Genomic DNA, 7,557 nt, shown 5'->3' with positions numbered 1-7,557 from the left:
AAGAGCTTTGTGTATGCAAACTTGCATGCAAATCAGGCATCATTTATTATGCTTCTCTCCAATGAGAGTGGAAGGAGAAAAACCACTGTTTAACTTCAGCAATGCATTTTCCTATGAATAGGGCAGCTATTAAATGATTTATGGAAGGAATGTTAAGAATGCAAGAAGTTCAAAGAAGGTGGAGGAACATCTTTTTCCCTTGTCAGCTGGGAACCTGGCTATTTAATGCTGATAAAGCCATCATCTAACTTGACTTCAACTGTTGTGCCCATAGGATGTACCTGCACTTCATTGCATCACAAGCAGGGAGATCTCTAATTAGTCTTAGTGTTATTTAAAACACCCAAACCAGTTTAACACAATTCTTACACAGAAGAAATGATGAGGGGGTTGATATTTATTCACTCTTGTTGCCTGTTGCTTTGTAGGGGTCCTTCCCTACCCTGGGGCTGCCACAGCTGCGAGAAGCCCTGTTCAGCTCAGGTGTGAAGAATTCTCCTGGACCTGCCCCTTAATTTTGCCAGACTGGAGATACTCATTTGGCTCATACTTCTTTAACCCCATGAACTTGCATGATGATTTCCTCTTCTGCAGTGAAATACGTAACATTTTCACAGAGGTGAGAATTTTAGGGTTTTTTATGATATTGTACATTTTAATAGGAAATATCTTAATGAAAAATTCTACCCAGATGACTTAACATTAATATTAATAAGCTGGCCTTATCACATATCTTTAATTTAAATTGAGTAGACATACTTTAATGAGTGGTATAGGTACTATAAAATGGATATTATTTTTCATTTAATTTTATTGGATTCATTCCTATGCAATCCATCAGGCAGACAGTGCAAACATGCATGCTAAAAGAGACATAAATAACCTCATGTGGACTAAGTACCACTCAGAACAATGGTGAACAAACATGTATCCTGCATGCAAAGGCAAGTATTGAAAACTATTGGTTCTTGGGATGCTATATGATCCTTACTAATTCCTATTGAATATTTAATCTCTCTCCCTCTCCATAACAGGAAATTCTAGAGCAACATTTATCTGACACTTTTCTTGTCACCTACAGAAAAGTTGCTGGGGTGTTACAGAGTCAGTCTTGTGTGCTGTAAAATCACAGGTTCTCAGAAACTGCACACTCAGGTCATTGTTCTTCCCTTGGCTCTGAAAGCCACCCCCATTCAAGCACCACAGCAGACAGCACACAGAGCTACAGCCCAGAAGAGCTGTGCCTTGCTTTGCACTGAGACTGTTTCATCAGTTGTGTCACTGACATGTGGCCTCAGTAATCAGGCGACGGTCACTTCTTATTTGGTGTAAGCATTAAATTTCATTGATCCCAGATTTGTACTGAGGAAAATGCAAAGCTTACAGACGCTGAACATTTTTCCAGGAGCACAAAGTCATCTCCTGTTCTGTTTGGAAGTGGTAAATTTGAACTAACTCTGCCTAGTTATGGAGCAAGATTTTTTTAAAATTTGGATTTATCTCACCTTGTCTCCATGCACCTTCAATAGACATGTGCCAAAAAATGTGATATGCTCTGCAAGATATGTGCATGCAGAGCAGTCAGTTTTCCTGTTATGTGTATCCTTCAAGATCTTTAAACCATTTTGATAGAAAATAGATGCAGCCAAAAAACCATATAATTGCCTGCCCTCAAGCAAGGATAAGACAGTGTAAGTCACCTACAGGTTTGCTTGCAATATGCTTTTTCTAGTTTTCATGCAGTGTGTTGTTTAAAGCAAATATTGTAAATTCAATTGATTTTTTGATGTTAGCATTAAATCAAATATTGTAACTTTATGCAATTTTTGAAGACAGTATTTATGCAAATAAATATGCAAAGAGGCCAGGTCGTTTATCCCCTGGCAAGTCAGTAAGGTAGCCCTTAAAGGCTGAAAGTCCTCAGACCACTGCCAATCAGGACATTTTTTTCCCCTCTATCAAAGTATTTAACATTCCTAGCCCTGCACAGAAGGGAAAAAATAAGGTCATAGCTGTGGAAAAATCTGTTGATCATAAGTGATAATATGAAAATGAAGCAGTCAAGCAGGCTGTGGATAGCGCAGGTCAGGTCTACTTACACAAAGGCAAAGTTAGAAATGCAGTGATAGAAACATGAAAATTCTGGAACATGAATGAAACAGAAGCCACCAGTCGTGGTCAGATTAATCCTTTAACACTGCTGGTGTTTCCTTGTTGCCATGTGGGACAGGTGATGGCTGGAGTGTCCTGTTATCCCAAACACAGGGGGAGTAACACCAACAAATGTGACAGAGAAAGGGCTGACCTACACCCTGCAGTGTGGACAGCAAACAAAAACTCTGCAACTTGAGAATTTTCCAATTTTAGGGGGTTTTGACACAAGTGAAAACAGAAGAATTAACCACCTCCTGCGAATTTTGAACTTCAATGTCACAGTGGTCTCTGCACAACTTTGAGAGTTCCTGGGGTGCTTGGGGTATCATTGTTCTTATCTATGCGATCCAACAGTGAAGCTGTCTGCTTAATCACACATTTTTACTATATATTTATTGAGATTATTCATCTCCTAAGTAGTTTGAGCTTGCAGATTATATTTGTAAAGGAAATTTTCATCTAAAATTTATTTTAAAAGTTTTATGTTAGATTTCAGTGGACAGTTGTATGGACAAAACACACAGGTCTGTGTATTATGTGCAAATAATTCTGGAGATATGTACAGGCAGGATTTGAATAATATCAGGTAAATCAACCTTTAAATACTCCTGAAGTTCCATGAAAATTAAATTTTAAGCCCTGCTCTATTGCCTCAAAATTGTGCTTGTTGAACTCAATGTTTTTCTGGTAAGGAAGAAAAAACAACTCAAAACAAAAAGCAAGGGTGGTCTGTATCTTATCCTGAATGCACTGACTGCTTCACATACTCCTATAAAAAGCTGGAGGATTTAATGGTAGGAGCAGTACTTTGTGGAACAAGCATGAAACTGAACAGACAGGGACTGGGAAATAACTCTGGAACTGCTTAAACTAAAATTGCCACCAAGGTTTCTGTCACAAAGCTTCATCCATGGTCTCACATAATTTCAGACTAATTCTCTATTTGGGTAATTGCTCTGTGAGACACTTTCATCACATCTTCCAAGGGAAAAAAAATGGAAATTTCAAGCAGTTTCAAATCATCAAAAGTTTTAAAATAGGTGTGTGTTAGGAGAAGGGAGATGGGCTTTGTTATATGAATTTCAACGGTCCTTCTTGCTCACTATTTTTTTTTCCACAGTCCAACTGACTCTGAATCAGGGTTCACACCTGAAATGACAGTAGTGAGGACTCAAGATTCACTCTGTCCCCGGGGTCTCTGCAAGCTTTAACCACACACTGCAGATGCACACTGGGGTTGGAAAGGAAACACAGGCACTTTGGACCTGACAGTTATTTTACAAGAATGGGATAATTACATTGATAGAACAGAGAAAATGAGCCATGCGCAAATTAACAATCAAAATTAAATGCATGTGTAATTAAACACAAACAAGGGAACAGCCCAGTTTTAAAGGTTGCTAATAAAACTGCATCAGAGTTCATGTAAAGGGCCAGAATTTACTGCTTTTGCCAATTGCTGGTTATTAACTCCCAGTGTAGCTAAAGCTGCATTACAAATTTAAATGGAAGTGACTGTATCTGCTTGTATCTCACACAGTGAAATAATGACATCCACTTCTGCTGGTTAGAGTTTCTGTGGGGCTCTAGAGCCTGGGGAGCTGCAGTGTTTCACTGATTGTAGTTGTTGTAGGTTAAACTCAGGTGGAGAATGTCTGCTCCTGCTGCAATCATTCAAATGGCACTCAGCTGTGTCTCCAGAGGGATGGAGCCCATTGTCATAACTACAGCACCTAAGTGAAAGCACTCTCTGATCAATAACATGATTCCTTTACTTCCACCCTTGAAAAGAAAATAAGATTCTTCTTTAAATTACTCTTTAAAAGGAAAATGCACCTGAAAATCAGTTTTTCATCACAGGGTTCTTGAACTACTTTTTGTTCACACTTACAGCATAGGAGAAATTTGTCTGATACTGCAAAATGACCTCCTGAAAAATCTGCCAGAAGTTCCAGGTTTTCAGATGCTTTTTCCAGTTATTTAATTTTGAAATACTGAAAAAGCCACTATTCACTTTTGAAATCTATCATCAGTCTGTACTTTCCTGCCAGGAAAGAGTGGGAAAAGATGTAATGGGACCATAACAGCCATTGCCTGTGCTCTCACAATGCCCCAACCACAACAGAAGAGACGATTTATGCATCCTACATGTCTTGCCCAAGTTTAAAAGCTTATGGATTCTGTCTGAAACGATGAGCAAACAAATGCCAGTAACTCAGGGGAAGATTGAATCCATTTTCCACACACAGTGAAAAAACAAAGGCCATTTAATAAAGCCCAACAGTTGGGTCTTTCACCCATGCACACAAGCTTTTCCTTAGCATCTTACTAAATTATTTGTTTGCTTGTTTTCCAGGGGAACCTGCCTGGCTGGAACTGAAGGGGACTGAAGCAAGGCGTGTTCTGAACTTAGCAGCACGGCTCAATTAAGGTAAAGAAATCCACAGAAGTCCATTTGCCTGGTAAAGCTGCAGTGGGGACAATTAATCTCTCACAGCAATTACAGTTACAGGAATTGGCTCTACAAACTTGGTGCTCTGCTTTATGCTTACATTTGAACACTGCTAATATGTGACAGATAATAATTCTTTATGTATTAAATGCAGACTGATGTTTTCCTTTGTGTCCAGCATATGTTTTGCTTCCAAAGGAAGGAAAATGCATTATAAAACTGTCTTCATTATGCTTTCCTGTAAAGTGCCAGCTTCCTGAAAATCATGCATGTATTTGCACTTTGTTCATTTGGAAATTGAGGTTTGGAATGAATGGACATATCTGAGGTGAGGCAGTAAGTTGGTGTTACAAACAAGAGAGTTTGAGATCACTTTAAAAAAATCTGGCAAGGGTATGAGCAAAAGTCAGATTTGTCCCTTTTAAGAGACTTTAAAATCCCTTCCCCTTTATCCTGCATAGCAGTTTTACCATGACAGCTGACAGTCACAGAGAGGACAAGGACACAGCATACCTGAGTTCTTGTGAGCTTGGCTAAAAATTGTAACTCAGTGTACTTCCCTATCCTGCAATCAGAGGTACTGGTGGAAACACCATGATCCCTCTTTGCCCTGCACCACATACCCTGTTCATGTGATTATAGCTTACAGCTTTTAATTATCTCCTTGGTGCAGCCCCTCAAGAAACAATAAGCCCTCCTTACCTCTCTGCAGAAAGGAGTTAACACACACTCCCACTGAACAGACCTAGTTCAGCTGAAATGGGATGGCTCTTTAAAGAATTACAATAGCAGAATTTGATGAAAAAAATATGTGTGTATTATATATATTTTATCCTCATTATCCAGATTTTCTGACTCAGCAGGAGCTGTCTTCTCTTTAACTTCATTCATCTGTCATTATTTAGGCAGAAAACTCCCTCAGAATAGAGCAAAATTTTAAGAGCCCTGATAATTCTGCAGTTTCTTATCATTAGTGCTGGTAAAAAGGTGCACCCTACACCTGCCATGGTATAAAAGGTGATCTTTACAAGAAATAATAGTTCTTAGTTCAGCATGTATCACCTAGCATTTGTAAGTAAACCCAGAAGAGATATATGGAATGGCTAAACCCTGCTAGGACATCACTCACATGTTCATGATGCACATTTATGAAGAGGTTTTCCAGTGCTGAGTTGGTGATCCAAATGTAAATGCATTTCCCATTGTCTGAGGCATTTTGTTTGTGACTGCACTAACTCTGTTACCCTGCTGTTTGTAACACTTCTGTAACAGACGATCATGTGAGTACCAGCAAGTGATGACACTGTAAATACAAACAAAATAACTTTATATATCACTTCAGACATAGACAGCACATGAAACCTAAGAATGCAAGCATAAAAAGATAGGATTGTGCATATTAATGATCTTATAATGTTGAAAATTACAGTGAAGCATGGAGAACTACACATAAGCATTATTTTCATTTTGAAAACCTCTTTCTAAATCTTTAGAGTTCTGAAATAGTTTGTCTGTTTAGAGTCTTTTCATCAGTTTAATATTGACTGAACCACCAAAAACCATTCTGAAGTTCCTATTTGTTATGTTCAGTTTTACTTTGTGTCCTTTTTTCTTCAGAAGGTACATTTGAATTGAAATTATTTTGGGGGTTAAAAGTTCTGACCTACTCAGAATAGTGTGCAAAGAAGCACCTGATATCCCAATCCCATATATCCTGGTAATGGAAAGGGAACATGTATGGAAAGGGGTTTCATGGTGTCCAAAGATATGAACAGAGGAGCAAACTCTTGCACACCTATCACATATTTTAGATATTCTGTTTCAAGGGTGATGTGACAGTACTGAAATTACGTCATAAAATCCTGAGCAGTTTGAGACAATGTGGAGTAGGAACAGTAGAATGCAGCAGTAGCTGTTCTCTGTGGTGGTAAATTCTGAGTCTAGAAGGAAAAACAAGGGGAAGAAATACATGTTAATAGTAATTTAGATAAAGAGATTTTCTGGAAAAAGACATGACCCATTAATGTAAAGAACAGAGAAAAACAGAAATAGTTGTTTTCATAAAACCATCAGAAAAATGTCACGTTCAATATACTGTAAGGATATATATAAAATAAGGAATTAAGTAGAAAATCATCGGAAAAAAAGTATTATTTTAAAGTATTTGCATCTTGATGAAAAATAGCCTGGTTTTTAATTGCTTATATTATGTTAAACAGTACCCACAAGAAATGTCAGCGCTGTTGAAAAGCAACCCATAAAGTTTTACTCTAATGTCATGCATGGGTAAATGATTGGTAAATCAGTAAAAAATTGGCAAAAGCGAGATCAGAATCCAACTCAAACCACAATTCTTGGGAGAAAAAAATCGTAGATCTATGTTTATAATATTTAACAATAAAATTTACAGCCCTGTTATCTGCCAGTTATGCAAAAACAAACACTTGTGCAGGAGGAGTGTGCCATGTGTTTATACATAAACAAATGGCCTAATCCTGCCCTAGGGCACTGCAGTGCTGGAGCACACACAGAAACCAGCCAGGCCAGGAGAGAGGTGATTTGTCCCAGGCACCTAAAGGGAATGCAAGGTGAAGTTCCAGGCATGGCTCGAGTTCACATCTAGGAGCAGGCTGCTGGCTGGGCACAGAGCAGAGCCCAGGAGCCAGGAAAGCAGCACTCTGAGCTTGCCCAAGCCAGCAAAGCAGCGCTCTGAGCTTGCCCAAGCCAGGAAAGCAGCACTCTGAGCTTGCCCAAGCCAGGAAAGCAGAGCTCTGAGCTTGCCCAAGCCAGGAAAGCAGAGCTCTGAGCTTGCCCAAGCCAGGAAAGCAGCGCTCTGAGCTTGCCCAAGCCAGCAAAGCGGCGCTCTGAGCTTGCCCAAGCCAGCAAAGCGGCGCTCTGAGCTTGCCCAAGCCAGCAAAGCGGCACTCTGAGCTTGCCCAAGCCAGGAAAGC

General features: G+C 39.3%; 1 long non-coding RNA gene across 5 annotated transcripts; it reads left to right on the top strand.

Annotated features, from left to right (window-relative positions):
- Positions 1-397: 397 nt before the first annotated feature.
- Positions 398-4,770, top strand: LOC137482933 (uncharacterized). 5 transcript variants are annotated; one of them, XR_011004274.1, is made up of 3 exons: positions 424-619; positions 3,788-4,109; positions 4,511-4,770. It is a non-coding gene; the product is annotated as an uncharacterized lncRNA (long non-coding RNA). The 5 variants fall into 5 exon arrangements; XR_011004275.1 differs by lacking the exon at positions 424-619 and adding an exon at positions 1,608-1,691; XR_011004271.1 differs by lacking the exon at positions 3,788-4,109 and having other exon boundaries at positions 398-602.
- Positions 4,771-7,557: the final 2,787 nt, after the last annotated feature.

This window comes from Anomalospiza imberbis, chromosome 15, assembly GCF_031753505.1.
Source record: "Anomalospiza imberbis isolate Cuckoo-Finch-1a 21T00152 chromosome 15, ASM3175350v1, whole genome shotgun sequence".
Lineage (NCBI taxonomy): Eukaryota > Metazoa > Chordata > Aves > Passeriformes > Viduidae > Anomalospiza > Anomalospiza imberbis.
This window is presented reverse-complemented; position numbering and strand designations above follow the sequence as displayed.